The sequence below is a fragment of the Callithrix jacchus genome, chromosome 3, assembly GCF_049354715.1.
Source record: "Callithrix jacchus isolate 240 chromosome 3, calJac240_pri, whole genome shotgun sequence".
In the NCBI taxonomy this organism is placed as follows: Eukaryota; Metazoa; Chordata; class Mammalia; order Primates; family Cebidae; genus Callithrix; species Callithrix jacchus.
This window is the reverse complement of record NC_133504.1, coordinates 44941017-44957500: the sequence shown is the minus strand read 5'-3', so window position 1 is coordinate 44957500 and position 16484 is coordinate 44941017. Positions and strand designations below refer to the sequence as shown.

At 38.3% G+C, this 16484-nt stretch overlaps 1 long non-coding RNA gene across 7 annotated transcripts in view; it reads left to right on the top strand.

The window, feature by feature from the left end:
* LOC103791807 (uncharacterized) overlaps positions 1-16484 on the top strand; it is a 159974-nt gene that overhangs the window by 1849 nt on the left and 141641 nt on the right. For 6 of the 7 annotated variants that reach the window (XR_013532859.1, XR_008480371.2, XR_008480370.2 and 3 more), the window contains 2 exons: positions 2064-2185; positions 2444-16484. The exon at positions 2444-16484 is cut by the window's right edge and continues 18450 nt beyond it. This is a non-coding gene — a long non-coding RNA (uncharacterized LOC103791807). The remainder of the gene's footprint in view (positions 1-2063; positions 2186-2443) is intronic. The other variant, XR_008480372.2, reaches the window with a different exon arrangement.

Below are 16484 nucleotides of genomic sequence, written 5' to 3'. Positions count from 1 at the left end.
AATCAGCATCCTTAGGAGGCAATTCACTCCATCACATGGAAGGCTGGAAATGTTTTGAAAACCACCATAAGCGAGAGCAACACACCTAATGAAAATCCTAATCTTATGGGTAAACCTCACTATAATGGAAGTTTATCTTTGTTTATGAAGCACTTTTATGCAGTAATAGGCTATCAAAGGCCCCACCCCACCACTAGAGGGAGATATAAATCCTATGCATGTAGTGTTTTTGATTCCTTTCACAAATGAAAAACGGCCAGTTTGCTGCATCTTATCTCTACCTAATCATTGTCCTTTCAAAAATCCACTGAACTAATGGTGGAAATAGGGACTTGTCAATAACCACCACTTTGGCTCTCCTCTCTCTCAAGACTATTAGTCATTTCCCGAAATGCCTATCGTTTTCCTTGTGGTTGGTCTGGTGTCTAGAAGCACTGTTTTCTGAGTGCTTCCCCTGCCTTGCTTCTTAGCTAGTTGTGCTCCCACCAAATCGCCTTCTGTGGGACCATTTCTAGACTTCCTGCTGCCTGCCAAACCTGATATCTTTCAGAACTATTACTGACAGACAGCTCTATAGCTGAGAAAGCTATTTTGGTTGCACAAACAAGGTGGCTGTCATCTGGGAGACACAGAGATTTTCATTTTCAGGGAACTCAGAAGGTAGCTGGGCAGAGTTTCTAACAAAAACAACATTTTTCTTAGGGAGAGCCTCTCAGCTCTTATTTTATCCATATAATTGATACACAGTACATATAGATTTAGAACAAGTTTTTAAAAAGATATGTAAAGCAGAGCAGAATTTCGAGTCGTTACTTACAAATGGCAATAGTTAGATGTGTCTAAAATAACATCTTGCTCTTTAGTGGGTCTTTGAATGTCAGAGTTGGAAGGAACTGGATCACCTCTGTATTTGACTCAGAATTATGAATAAAAACATATTGATTTCTGAATACAGATCATTTTTCTCTCAAATCTAAGTTGTGCTTAATTGTAATCATTCCCTTTCACTAGTTCACGATGGGATAAATCATATGAGAACCCAATGTCCTAGGATATAAAGCTTCTTTAGTAATGTGGGTACAACATGAGGGAATAATACAGGTGGTTCTAAGTTTCCATTTTTTTTAAACAAAATAAATAATTTTAATTGAAACATTAAAATCACAAGTAAAATGGAAAAGAGACAGTTTCTACTATCCTGGCAATATGTCTCGAAATCTATTTGTATACATCTTTCCAGTTAAAACTGCAGTAACTAATGTAGTATTTGATTAACTACTTTTGTCCTGTGGAAACAAAGGCAATGTTTTAAAAGCATTTAGCAGGCTAATAAACAGAATGCCCCTTGTAGTCTAACAGAGCCAGAAGCAGATGGTTATCTTAGTATTTCTTAGCACAGTTGTGAGCTTGGTCCCCGTCTTGGCTGTGAGTTTCTGTGTATTCTATGGCTATGGAACTCAGCCTGCTGTCTTTAAACTTTATGCCACATGGGTAGAGAGGGAAGATGGCTAGGTCAGTATATATTCTCTTAAAAAAAGAGAAAGAAACCATAGCAGTAACAACAGCAAAATCCATATAAGATGATGTATATATAACAAAAATTAATAGCATCTTTTATGTTGCAACTAGAAGAGCTCCTATTTTTGAGAAAGCATTCTGAAAACATGAAGTTCCTTCTTAGAAAAACTACATTTTAAAATCCAGTTAGGTGTCATTAGGGAAAAAAAGAAAGACTGGGAATACATGCATGCCGAGCAATTGGGAGAACAGGATTCATTTCCTTTTATTTTACCATTAAAGTCTTGATTCTGATAAAATACCGATACGGAGGGAATAATTGCTTTCTATAGAAGATTGCTTTGCAGCAAAGAAATCTATAATTCTTTTTTCCTTTCCAGTGCCAGAAACTAGAACACCCTGTTCAATGTCCTTGTAGAGATGACAGGCCATATGGAGACGATGAGGCCAGCACATTGCTGCTTTTATGCCTGGCCTATAAACTGGAAGCTGTCTATGGTTTCTTTCTTCTATCTAATCTCAGGAGATGTTTTGCTCTTCCCCAGGCTTTTTCTGTGCTAAAAATCTGACTACTCCCTTGGAGCCAACAAGAATGAATTAAGAAAGAAGCTCCGCTTCTATACATCCTTTGGTTTATTACGTAATTAAAAGAAGACACTCCTGAGTTGTAAGTAATGGGTGGTAGAACACGTTAAATTCCATGTTTCTGTAAACTATGTTTTTGCATGTGGTCAGATCCTTCTATGCACTAAGAAGTTCTCTCTTTTGTGTTTTGGAATTGGATATTTGGCCTTCAAAGTTAAAGAGCTTGTATACTCACTACGTGCACACGCGCACACACACACACACACACACACATCACCACACACACACTTCTAAGCAGTATCTTAATTCAGGAGCTCCAATGATAATTATGAACTTTTAGGTTTCGAAACAGATGATGTTTCTGTATGTCAGAGCGTTCTCCTGATTTTAAGCCTAAAGATGTTGAGTAGAAAAGTATGGTGTTAAAGAACTCCACCACCAAGACATGTGGCCTTTGATGAGACCTTTCAGTGAATGAACTCCTACTTGATAATTGAAGGAAGATATATCAGAGTCCATCAGCGTGGTACAGAAGAGAACAGAAGAGCTTTTCTTACACATTCTGCCAGGTAATTGGTGTCATTACCTGTGCGTATCTGAACTGGTATCTCTGTATCTAGGCCACCCTTGAACCAAGAATGGATGGACTGCACAAAGCAATAAAGGTTGGAATTGTGTTGGTGGCAGAGCCTTCAGGGGTCACCACATTTTAATGTATAGCCGTTTCGAGGAAATTTAGTGCTTCATGAAGAAGTGCCAGATTGACTTAAAATCAAGCAGCAATCAGGTGAGACAACCACTGAGATAAATGCAAAGAGAGAGAGAGTGAGAGGAGAGAGACAAAAAAAATTCCCAGGGATTCATGAATACTAATTAGGGAAAGACCAGCACACATATTATTCATGTCTCCTTGGAGTCTGAGTCTAGATTCTAATTCAACAATAAGATTTTGATGACTTGGCCCAGCAGTGATTTCAGTTAATGTGGATTCCACACTTACATCAGCTTGGCTACGAAAAGGCATTTTCATCCCCTCGCATATAGTAAGAATGAAGATAAATGGTATTAAGAATGGGACTGGATACTGTGTTTTTCCAAAGACAAAAGAAAGTAAGAATATGTAAAATGCCTCTCTAGCAAACAAGAGCCTGTCTAGCCTAATATTCTGTTTGTGTTCATTCCTTATAGATGTTATCTTTCTTTCAGCTGCTGTAGCATACTGGTATGATATCTTTGGGAAACATTCTGCAGTGATTCAGAGAGCGATGAATTTTAACATTTCATATGGATTTATTAAATAAATGCATTATCTTCTACTTACTGCATTGAAATACAGCATTTCATGAAATGTTCTTATTGTTTATGAGGCCAGTTTGACATTTCACAATCTCTTAGAAATTTACTGTCTTTAGCAAATGTCAAAAGGAAGAATCTTGAGTTTAGGAAAGAAAACATTTGCCTTGCTCAGTTCTCTAGGCCAGTGGTCCCCAACCTTTTGGCACCAGGGACCAGTTTTATGGAAAACAATTTTTCCAGAGACTGGGGGGTGGGGTGGCAGAGGAATGGTTTTGGGATGATTCAAGTGCATTACATTTATTGTGCACTTTATTTCGGTTATTATTACATTGTCATATGTAATGAAATAATTATACAATTTGCAGCAATGTAGAATCAGTAGAAGCCCTGAGCTTGTTTTGCTATAGCTAGACAGTCTCATCTGGGGGTGATGGGAGATGGTGACAGATCATCAGGCATTAGGTTCTCATAAGGAGCATGCAACCCAGATCCCTTGTGTGTGCGGTTCACAATAGAGTTTGTGCTCCTGTGAGAATCTAATGCCGCAGCTGGTCTGACGGGAGGCAGAGCTCGGGTGGTAATGTGAGTGATGGGGAGCAGCTATACATACAGAGGAAGCTTCTCCTACTTACCTGCTGCTTACCTCCTGCTGTGTGGTCCAGGTCTTAACAGGCCATGGACTAGTATTAGTCGATGACCCAGGGGTTGGGCACCTCCACCCTAGGCCAGCCACCATCTTAGGTACTTGAGGCCTTTTTCTTGGGATCTATGACTAGAGGATATTAGCTGCTATGTAACCATCCCTCTTATGACAATTCTGGTTACTTCTCCAAGGAAGATCAAGAATATTTTGCAACTGGTCTACATTGTGTATTAACTCTTTCCAGAAACTTCTACTAGGCTCATGCTTATGCCCTTGTGTTCTCTTTAGCCAACAGAGACATACGGTGTCACTTATTTCAAAGTGATAATATCCCTTTGCAGTGGTTTTTATTGTGCAGTGGATCAGATGAACTGCGCTTCTCACTGTGTAAGTTAATAGAAATTGTCCATGAACTTGAAAAATAAAATTAAGTATGTGTTTTGGGTTGGATTTCTATGCCACCATTTAATGAAAAGTTGTGTTTACTCTTTCTTCTTTCAAAAAATGCTGTTACTCATTTTCAATTGTCAAGAAACAGCAAGCACAGAAATGGTAATTTTCACTATGTCTGAAATATAACATGGCCAGACAGGCCAAATTACAGAAAATCAATTAGTTTCTGTTACAAGAGTCATGTATCTGAGGTCTTGTTCTGTTTCTGGTTACTGTAGCTAACGTCTGCTTCTCTCCAAAGGAATTCTCAGGAGAAAATCAACCAAAGACTTTTTTTCTAGGGCAAAAACCTATAGGACCTAGACATTTCATCTTTGTCAATTAAAATAGAGACAGAAATAAATTTCTTCCTTGAATCACTTCCTCTCTTCCTGTACTTTTAACCCACAAACTCTTGAAGAGAGTTATCATTGAGTTTCTGAGGCCTAAAATTTCCAAATGCTACTTCTGTATTACAGTCTCTATGCCTTTTTATATAAGGTAAAGACCACACTGCTTCTCAAGCATGTAGTTTCACATAAATCTGATCTGTGTCATGAACTCTTCTCTTGATCTAAATCAACTAACAAATTCAGCTGGACAAATATACCTAGGCCCAAAGTTTTTATTATTCATAATGTTCCTGTTTCATAGATTTACAGTTACACATGGGTTCTGGCAAGAAAACACTGCTCCCAAATTTCCTTGCTTTTCTCTTTTATATGCTTTTAAGGGGAGAGCTTTTGTTGCAAAGATTCATTTTGGTGTCAGATAACTTCTTGAGTTACACCTAGGGAAACCCAAGAAATCTAAAAATAGGAACAACAATTTTTTTTGTAAAGATAAACAACATTAATTACTGGCTTCAGGATATTACTGATTCCATCTTCCTCATTATAGAACGGGGCAGCCATAATCAAGAAAATCTTCAATTAACATTAAAGATTGCACTCGTACTAAACTCACACTGAAAGCACAGATGTAGAAGGATTGTTTGAAAGCGTTGTTAAGAAACATAAAACTTGTGGTAAGCCAAGTTATAACTCTAGTGTTATCTAGGGCTTATAATTAATTTTTTGAAAAGCAAAACACTTTTAAAAATAGTCTTGTACATTGAATACCAGCATGCTGCTGCTTTTTGTAGAGGGATTCCTGTAAAATGCAAGTTTATTTATAGATTGCAAGTGACTCAAAGATGTTACAGTATAAAAGAAAATGATACTCTAGAGTCTTTGTTTGGGGATGTTAGGGACTATCTTGGAATAGTCAATTCACTCAGAGGATTGCTTTTAATCTGAAGCAAAAGAAATTTCATCAACTGAAATTGTTGGCCAGATGGAATTTCCTGATTAATTTTTTAGTGTTTGGTATTAAACATAATTATGAAAAGGGGAGTTCTGAGAGTAAACCCAATTAACATTTCATAAAATTTATTGCTCTAAATATGGCTTACCCTTTATTTTGTATCTTCCCGGATAACCTGCCTTTACCTTGAAAAAACCTAACTGGTGAACTTCCCTCCCTCCTTCCCTTGCATTCCTTCTATTTCTTTGCCATTCAACTTCCTTCTCTTTTCTTATGTGTAAGGGCTCTATTCATTGAGTCCTTAAAAGGCTACAGCACCCTTCCAGGGCTTACATTGTCCTATTCTTTTTGACCTTGGTAGAAAGAATATTTGTAACAGTATGTAATATTAAGTCCTGGCCTGGTGCTAGAATGGTGTCACTCTTGTCGTACAAGAGACTCTTAATTCCATCTGAATCATAGACTGGCACTTGATAAAATTAGTCTTTGTGATGTTGAAAGTAAAGGTTGACATTCTCCCTATATTTTCTTCTCCCGTTTATCACTTTTCTATGGCAGTTGGGTAGTCCCATTGACACTCAAAAGATATATATTCATTTAGATATGTGGGGATTGGAGAAACAACTTTTTGAAAATAAAATTTGTCCTACCAGATTGAGATTTTTGGAGGGCAAGAACCATATCGTTCATGATTCAGTATCCTTTCGGTTCTCAGGGCTACACCAGCTGTACTGGCCATCATCTACTCCCCACTCCTGGGAACTATTTCCCCGTCCCCACTTAAACCCATCCACATGGCTATGTTAGGGACTGCCAAGCTGAGTTAGGACTCCATGCCAGGGCTGGCTACATTATTTGTGAAATTCAATGCAAAATTAAAATGCAAGATCACGTGTTCAAAAATTATTAAGAATTTCTAGATGACAGCAGCAGAGCATTATACTAAACATAAGACCCTTCTAAGCACAGGTCCCTGTGCATCCACACAGGTTGCATGCCCAGCTGTGCTGCCCTTCCCACCTCCTTCCTCCCACACCAACTATGGTTTATTGAGTCCTAGGGGAAGAAGAGAATATCAATTCAGGTTAAACCAGAGACCTTTCTGGTTGATTTGTTTGTACCAGAAAAGAAAAAAATAATTGTCCCAATTGGATAAAACTGGGGACCTATCAGCTGGCTTGCTTTCAGCCATGTGACAAAAGCAATTGATGGGCTGAACATCATTGTATCTCAGACATGTGCTGGCAAATTTTGTACGTGCCCAAATATCATCTACGGTACTAATAGTTTGCTAGTCTTTCTGCTGACCCGCAACTTACTGTCCACTAGCTTTGAGGCTCTGGAAGCTAGAACAGATAACCTCTTGAGGGTTTTCCAGTTCTGTAGTTCTCTGAGCCTCTGACCAGGTTCTACAAAACGAACCTAATCTATAGCCGTATATGTGTAAAAATGCACAAGAGTGCTTGATTATTCATTTTTCTTGGTTAATGTTCATGGAACAGTCATTTGTTTACATCTTCATAGTGTAGTGACCACTGAGATAAAAAACAAAATGAAACAATGAAGCAAAAATAACCTGTCTTTTTAAGGCTAATCATCAGTCAAGGCAATTCATTAGCATTCCAACTGCAAGGTGATTCTGAGTGCTTCCTTAGGGGAAAACCACTTGACGTCTAGGTAAAGAGGACCTCATTCCCCAGGGAACCTCCATCTTCACAGTTTCAGTCTCTTTCTCCTTTTCCCAATAGTACAACTCCCAACAATTTTCTCGAAGAGGATTTACAAACCACTGGTGAATGAGTAAAGATTGGCTCCTGGTATACCTCTTGATGGGCATTCTTTAGGGAGCTAGCTTTAAAGGGCAACTTTTGGGGCAGAACACAGTGAATTCTTATAGACTATCACCTGGTCTTTGGTATTTTCTGAGTTTTTCGTATCACCCGGTTAGACTCTTCAAGGGAAGAAAGAAGGATCAAGGTAAATCAAACACCTTAGATGAAATTCACATTTAACAAGTGATTACTTCCCAACTTGTACACAGAAACTTAGGAGGAAATTAGTTGGGTTTATTATATTATGTCAAGTATTTTATAATAGAATGTATACAGATGGAAATCTATTCTAGCCAGGTGTGGTGGCTCACACCTGTAATCTCAACACTTTGGGAGCTTGAGGCTGGTGGATCATTTGAGCTCAGAAGTTTGAGTCCAGCCTGAGCAACGTAGCGAAACCTCATCTCTACAAAAAATTTAAAAATTAGCTGGGTGTGGAGGCTGAGGTGGGAAGATCATTTGAGCCCAGGCTGCGGAGGTTGCAGTGAGCTAAGAACGCACCACTGCACTTCAGTATAAGAGACAGAGCAAGACCTTGTCTCAAAAAGCAAAACAAAACAAAAAGAAATCTATTCCAATGAGAAATGAATAATTCCTGAATATACACCTAAAATTCAGGGTCATAGATGCAGAGTACTTATTGCAGAACAACATTTAGGCAAATAATTGTTCCTGTGAAGGTTTTTTTTTTTTTTTTTTTTTTTTGACACGGAGTCTCGCTCTGTTGTGCAGGCTGGAGTGCAGTGGCACGATCTCGGCTCACTGCAACATTTGTCTCCCGAGTTCTAGCAAGTCTCTGCCTCAGCCTCCCGAGTAGCTGGGATTACAGGCACCTGCCACCAAGCCTGGCTAATTTTTTTAATTTTTAGTAGAGATGGGGGTTTCACCATTTTGGCCAGGCTGGTCTTGAACTCCTGACCTCATGAACCACCTGCCTCAGCCTCCCAAAGTGCTGGGATTACAGGCATGAGCCATGGTGCCCTGCCGATTTTGTTTTTAAAAATGTCACCTCTCTATCAATTTATAGATGAAGATGCTGGATCCCAGCATGGTGAAAATTTGTATTTTCCCAATGTGTATCTAGAGCTATCCAGACCTTTTTGTCTCTAATCCTGGCTAGTTTAATATCCAGAGTCCTGCTTTTGTGTACTGCCTGAGGTAAGAAATTTATATGTGTCATGATGACTTACTCTTACATTAATTTTTTTTTGTTTTTTCAGTTGAATACAATTTAGCCTTTTATCTCCTAAGTAAAAACAGAATAAAGCCAAGGTGAGAGGTGTTAAGACTGAAAGTGAGAGCAAGCCTGCAAAGACAGTCCCCAAGGGAAGGCTCTTCTACAAATGTCCAGAAGATTATGTCCATATGTCTTTCTGGAACTTTTGCCAAGATAGTCACAGGATCAAAATTACTTCTTCATGGCCATTATGCAGTGTCACATCTTACAGAGCCAAAGGAATAAATTCCAGACATGCAGAACACACGTCCCCTCAGCCTCTCTCAGGCAGGCTGTCAACTGCAGCATTAATGCACAAATCAAAAAAGGCAGCCAAAGCCTGAAGACTTTTCCTGCTAGCCTATTCCTTACTGTCTGCCTTCCTAATGCACTGGAGTGAAAAACCAACAGCCAGGCCCTTGTCCTTCACACTTTGTGCCCCCATGCAGACACTCCCAGGCTAGAAAAAAAAAGGAGGGGAGGGAAGAGAAAACAGAGAGGAAAGATTTTATTAAGCAACAAAGAAGAAAAAAACCATGTATTCAGGAACCCTTTAGTAGAGGACCTACCACAAAAATTTGACTTGTGCTCCTGTCCCTTAACTGGCAAGGAAAGCATACTCGAAATCCCACTCCTCCTTCTTCTCAGTGTCCCTCTCTTTATCTTCCTCCCTGATGGTCTGTCCTCCACAGCTGAATGCTTCTGAGTGTTTTCACTCTTAGAAACAGTATGATTCCTGTCAAACCACAGCTTAAACTTTACAGAAAAGCTCTTGAGCTTTCATTCCTGTAACCAAGATCAGTGATCTGTCATGTACAGTGGCATTTCCAACTGACTGCTAGAAATCTCCACCTTGATGCCCTGCCAGCACCTTGAAATTGACACGTCCACAATCTCAGCATCTTCCCTCCTGAAATGTTCCTTCCCTGGGCGTGTGTGTGTGTGTGTGTGTGTGTGTGTGTGTTAATGACAAATCACTCTCTCAGTCATTCCAACCTCAAACTTTGAAATTATATCTGATTACTCAGTGGTACTGTCACATGTGTTTGGTGATCACCAGGTTTCTTGAATGGGTGACTGAGTGGAGGTGATGCCACCATGGAAAAATAAGCAGATGTGTGGAAGATGATATTAATTGCAATTTTGGACATTGTGTTTGAGATGTCAGTGAGACAGCGAAGTAGATGTATGGAGGGCTAGTGGAAAAATACCATTCTGAAAGCCAAGAATTCTGGACTGAAAAGATAAGTTTGAGAGTCATCAGATCAGCTATAGCGAAGCCTATGAGAGTGATGGAGTAATGGAGTTACCCATGATGGGGGTGGAGGGTGTAATATGTTTTAAAAGTTTTTAGTATATATTTGTTTATTTTTTCCTAGGAGCAAACATGAAGTTCCTGAGTCAGAGGCAGAGTTATTGTAACCATGTGAGTTCCCCACATCCCATTCTCCCATTTTAGGGTAATGGAATGACCAGATGTCACCCTAAATGTGCAGAGAAATTTTTTCATCACTGAAGAGGAACTCTAAAATCATGAATCTGGAAACCAGTCACAAAGTTTTCTCTTATGTTCTCTGCTAGACAGCTTATAGTTTTATGTTTTACATTTTTGTCTATAATATACATGAGTTAATTTTTGTATGGTGTGAGGTATGGATCAAAGTTCTTTAAAAAAAAACCATAGATATTCAGTTGTTCAGCATCATTTGAAGAAAAAACTATCATGTCTCCACTGAACTGCCTTAGCACCATTGTAAAAAAAAAAATCAGTTGTTTGTGTATAGGTAGATCTATTTCTGGGCTCTCCATTTGGTTCCATTGATTTATGTGTCTGTCTTTACATCAGTACAATAGTGTGTTAACTATTATTGCTTTATTCTAAGACTTGATATTTGTTAGTGTTTGTTCTCTAACTGCATTGCTCATTTTCTAATTCATTTTGGATATCCCTTGCATTTCCATGTAAATTTTAGAATCAACTTGCTAATTTCTACCAAAAAAAATACTGCTGGGATTTTAATTGAGATTGCATTGAATCTATAGATTAATTGAGCGAGAGCTGATATTTTAACAATTTGAGTCTTGTTTAATTTATTGAGTTCTTTTCATTGAGTTCTCTAATTTCTCTCAGCAATATTTTGTAGTTTTGAGTATGTGTCTTACACAATTTTGTCAGATTTATCTCTAATTTTACAATTTTTGGTGCCATTATAAATGACATTGCTTTAAACTTTCAATTTCTAATTGTTTGTTATGAGTTCATAGAAATACAGTTGAATTTTTATATTGACACACATTCCACAACCTTGCTGAAAACACTTATTCACTCTTTAAGTTTTTGGTAGGTTCCATCAGATTTTCTGCGCAGACAATCATGTTGTCTTCAAATAAAATGAATTCTACTTATTCTGTAAAAGCTGAGATGCATTTTTCCTTGCTTTGTTGCACTGACTTGAACCTCCAGGACAAGGTTAAACAGAAATGGTGAGAATGCACATTCTTACTTTGTTCTTAATCTTAAGGGGAAGGTATGTTTTTGTATACTTACCTCTATAGTTGCAGTTCTTGCACTCCTTGCTTCGTTGTATAGATAGATAGATAGATAGATAGATAGATAGATAGATAGATAGATAGATAGATCGATCTCCATTTGTTATCGGTTGCTTTTTACCTAAAGAACTAACTTCCTTTAACATTTCCTGTATACGAATCTGCTGTTGAAGGATTATTGTAGCATTTGTATGTGTAAAATGTCTTTATTCTGCCTTCATTATTAAATGCTTTTGGTTTTGGTTGCATGTAGAATTCTAGGTTGACAGCTAGTTTGTCTTTACTTTTTTTAAAGTCATTGCTCCAATGTTTTCTTACTTTCACTGTTTCAGAACAGAAATCAGCTGTAGTCCTTATTATTGTTCTTCTGTACATAATGTCTTTTCTTGGCTGCCTGTAGGATTTTCTGTTTATCACTGGCTTTAAGCAATTTTATTTGATGCACCTTGTGCTTGAGATTTGTTTGGCTCTTATATCTATGGATTTATAGGTTTCTCCAAATATGGAAAATTTTCAGCGATTATTTTGTCAATGGCCTCCTCCTCCATCCTGTTCCCTCATGTTCTTCAGGGACTCCAATTTCTTATGTATTAGGCTTTTTAAAGTTATCCCATAGCTTAATGAGGCTTTTAAAATTTTTTAAATTTCTTTGCATTTTTATTTGAATAGTTTCTATTGCTATATCTTCAAGTCCACTAATCTTTTTTGTTCTGCAATGTTTCATCTGTCATGAGTACCATATAGTGTACTTTTCATCTCAGATATGCCTTTCACAATGTGAAGTCTGTGAAGGAAGAAGCACATTCATCACGTGGACATTCAGGATCCTAAATAAGTTTTCCAAAGTGGGTATTTGGGACTTCTCTTTGTGTATTTCCTGACCCTCCCTATTTTCAATATTAATTTTATCCATGTTATACACAGATAGTTTAATAAGTTAGATAAATTCTTAAGGTATATATGTTAGTTAGAATTAGTTTCATCTGTATTTAACAGAAACTCCAAATAACAGGGTCTTAAATATATAAAGCTTACTCATTCATAGTAAAAGCTGTTTCATGCCAGTCAGACCAGGGCTCGTTTGGCAGTTCCTGAAGTTATGAGAACCATAGGCTCCTTCTACCTCTCTGTTTCTCCATCCTTTGTTAAATAAGCTCCAGCCACTCATGTCTGCATTCCAGGCAGCAGGAAGATGAAAAGAGGGAAAGACAAAGTGGTGTGTCTATCTGATAACTTCTGCTTACATCTCACTGGCCAGAATAAAGTCCATTGCCACATCTAGCTGAAAGAGCAACTGAGAAGTATGACTTTTTTGTCAGAGCCTACTGCTGTTATGAGTAAAATTGAAGTTTGTTTCTGAGAACAAAGGAAAGAATGGTGGGCATCCTTCTTAAGAAGAACTCCTGAGCCATCTTCCATCTCACCCTAATGGGACTCCCTAGAGGCAACTGCTTTTAGGTCTTTTAACTGTTTTTCCTAGAATTTATTTCATATTCAGACAGCAACAACATTGTGCTGCTGATTCATTATTTCCTTATTTTAAATAGGATAAAATGAGGATTTTGCCTCTCTTGTACCCTTATTTCCATACCACTTCTACTTCCCTTCACCCATTTTTCCCAAATAATTGTCATAATTTTGTTTGCTCAATGTCTATATTGTTATGATCATGTTAATATTATTCAAAGCTGGGTCAGGTAGTATACTGTAATTACATATTCCTAAATTAAAAATTTTTCATTAAATTATTTTTTATTTTCTTAGTTTTATATGTCTCTACTTTATTCCTAAGCTTTTAATTTAAGTATAGATCGCTTCTCAGTACAGTCAAATTTGTCTACCAATTTCATCTTTGTTTGAGGGACATGCTTCTAGATCCCTTTGTTTCCTTTAGTTCTGACCTGGAATATGTGTTCTCTGGTCTTGATATGCAGCTGTCTTCCTGAGCAATCCCATCATCACCAACCTGGGGACCCCCTTCACTCCTTGCATGTGTTGGGTCTCCTATTTGCTTGTTCCCATCTTATGTCTTCGTTCTTTGTTTGTTCTCTTGTTTGGGTAAGGCACATTCTCTAGTATCTTCCAGAGAAAGGACACATTGAAAGTAACTATTTTTGAAATGTATATCTGAAAACTTCTTAATTCTAGCCTCATATGTGATTGATAGTTTGGATGGTTTTAGAATTCTAGATTGGAAATAATTTTCTCCAGACTTAAAAACAGAATTTTTTCTCCTGGATGTTTTAAGCCATAGAATTTTTCTTCAATAGTGTTCCTTTTGAAAAGTGCAATGTCATTCTGCTTCCAGTCCTTTTATATTACCTGTTTTTTTTCCTCTTGGGATGTTTTTAGAATCTTGTTTTTATTTCTAGTGTTCTCAAATTTCCTAACAATGTCAATTTATGTGGGTTTTGTTTTCATGTACTAAGCTGGACATTTTATTGACCAACTTAATCTAAAAATGTATAACTTTCAGTTCTGGAAACAAATTTTGAATTATTTCCTTGGTAGTTTCTTCCTGTACGTTCTCTTTCCAGAGCTCCTGCTGTTTGGATGTTGAGCCTCCTAGACTATCTTTTCTGTCAATATCTTTGATACTGTGGCTTTATCTTTGTTTTATGCATTTCTGTCATTTTCATACAATTTCAAGAAGTAGTGGTAAATGCATATGCCCAGTCCTCTGCATTTAACTGGAATCCTCTGATCTCTTTTCAGATTCTTTATTTCTGGTAAGTAAACTATTGTAAAAATCCATATGGCATGTCTGAGATGAACACCAGGTTTTTTTCCACTGGTCTGATTCTCCCACTTATCAAACTCTTCTTTAGGATATTTATACAAAGTAGAAACAAAGGCAAGTAAATGAAAATAGAGCAGGACCAGGTGCAAGCCCCGTGGGCATATTATCCACCCTCTCTGTTGCTAGGTTTACTCATTTCAGAAATGAAGGCCAATAATACCCACCTTTTATAGCTCAGGCTTGTTGTGATGAACAAATGAGGGCATGTAAATGAAGATTTTTGGAAAGATATGTAGTGGCATATAAATGTGAAAGATTATAATTTTCCAAAAGGAACATAGAACCTTCTGATGAATGCTCAATTAGAACATGCTGTTGCTGTTTTCAGCCAAGGGAAAAAATAAGGCAAGAATCAGGTAAGATAGTAGCAAGATCAGTGGAAAGGATGATCACAGAGGAAGCTCTGGGCAGTGGATGGAGTGGAGGCCTTTCAGACAGACAGACAGACAGACAGACAGACAGACAAGATTCACACCCTGATTCCAGGACTTACTAGACCGTCCGTAAAGTATCCTTTTCTGCAAAATGAAGAGAATAAAACTTACCTTGTAGTGTTGCTTTAAGGAACAGACTTACAGAGACAAAAATAAATGTAAAGCTCGTGGTACATAAATGGCATCCAATAAATACTAGCAACTATCAGTGGTTAGGTTCACTGGCTCTGGAGCCAAGCTGCCTGGGTTCTGTCCCATTCTGCCATTTATGGGTCATGTGATTTGGGGACAAATGATTCAACCTCCCTGTATCTTTCTTCATCTGTAAGATGGGACAGTAACATTAGCCACCTTACTGAGTGGTTGTGAATATATGTTAGTTAATGGAAAATATCTAGAATGGAGCCCTGACACATAAAAATCACTGCTTAATAAAAATTAGCTATTACGATTGTTGTCAGCTTATAAGCAAGGCAAGTATTTCAACCATGCATTGAATCATCATTCAGAGTCCAAATAAAGTTGCAATCTAATTTGCGTGCTGTCTTAGTCTGTTTGGGCTGCTACAGCAAAATACCTTAGACTGGGTAATTTATAAATGAAGATTTATTGCTGACAGTTCTGGAGGCTTGGAAATCTAAGATCAAGGCACCAGAAGATTCAGTGTCTGGTGAGGATTCATTCCTCATAGATGATGCGTTCTGTGTGTCCTCACATGGTAGAGGGGATGAACAAGCTCCTTTGGGACCCTTTTATAAAGGCACTAATCCCATCATGAGGGTGGAACTCTCATGACCTAATCACCTCCCAAAGGCCCCCCCTATTAATACCATCACCTTTGGGGTTAGGTTTCAACACATGGATTTGGGGGGGATGCAGTAATTCACACCAGCCTGTGCTATGGTACATTTGCACAGAATAAAAAAATAGAAGTTACTTGTCCTAACGCCAGGTGGCTCATTATCTAAAGGGCCTCCAGTTCTGTGTTCCTGGTCCCATAGGTCCTTAAACCAGGTCTAGGGTGAGAGCATTTGAGAATGTTCTGATGTCAAGGCTCTGAGCCAATTCCTGATTCTGATTCTGATTCTGATTCTGAAAAGGCCCTAAATTGAAAAAAAAAAAACAAAAAAACAATAAAGGGAAGAAATATGAACTATCTCCAAATCAGTCTTCCAGATTTCATGGGCATCACCAAGTAGCTTCAGACACAATGGCCTTTCCATTGTTGCAAAAACTGAGCTCTTACAGAACTTATTGAATTTTGCCTTCCTGACTTCTGATGTCCAAATATCAGCTGGCTACCCCACCCAGTGACTATAAAGATGGACTATCAAGATCTCCTAAGCCAGGGGTCCCAACCTCCAAGCCAGAGACTGGTACCAGTCTATGGCCCATTAGGAACCTGGCTTTACAACAGGAGGCTAGTGAACATTACTGCCTGAGCTCCGCCTCCTGTCAGATAAGCTGTGGCATTAGGTTCTCAGGAACATGAACCCTATTGTAAACTGCGCATGCAAGGTATCTAGGTTGCACACTTCTTATGAGACTCTACTGGCTGATGATCTGAGGTGGAACAGTTTCCTTCTGAAAGCATCCCCCTGACAAATCTCCAGCCCAGTCCGTGTAAAATTTGTCTTCCACGAAATGGGTCCCTGGTGCCAAAAAGGTTGGGGATTGCTGTCCTAAGCTTCACCAGACTGCAGAGCTACTGAGTGCCTCCACACTGGGCTGTGAGCTCCACAGTCTGGCATGGTTCCAAATTTTAGGGATGGCAGCATTGCCCGAGCACTCAATGACTATTTTGTTGAATGAACAACTAACTAATCAGTGGGGGAGGAGGTAATATACTAAGTATGTCTGTGTCCCTAGCATA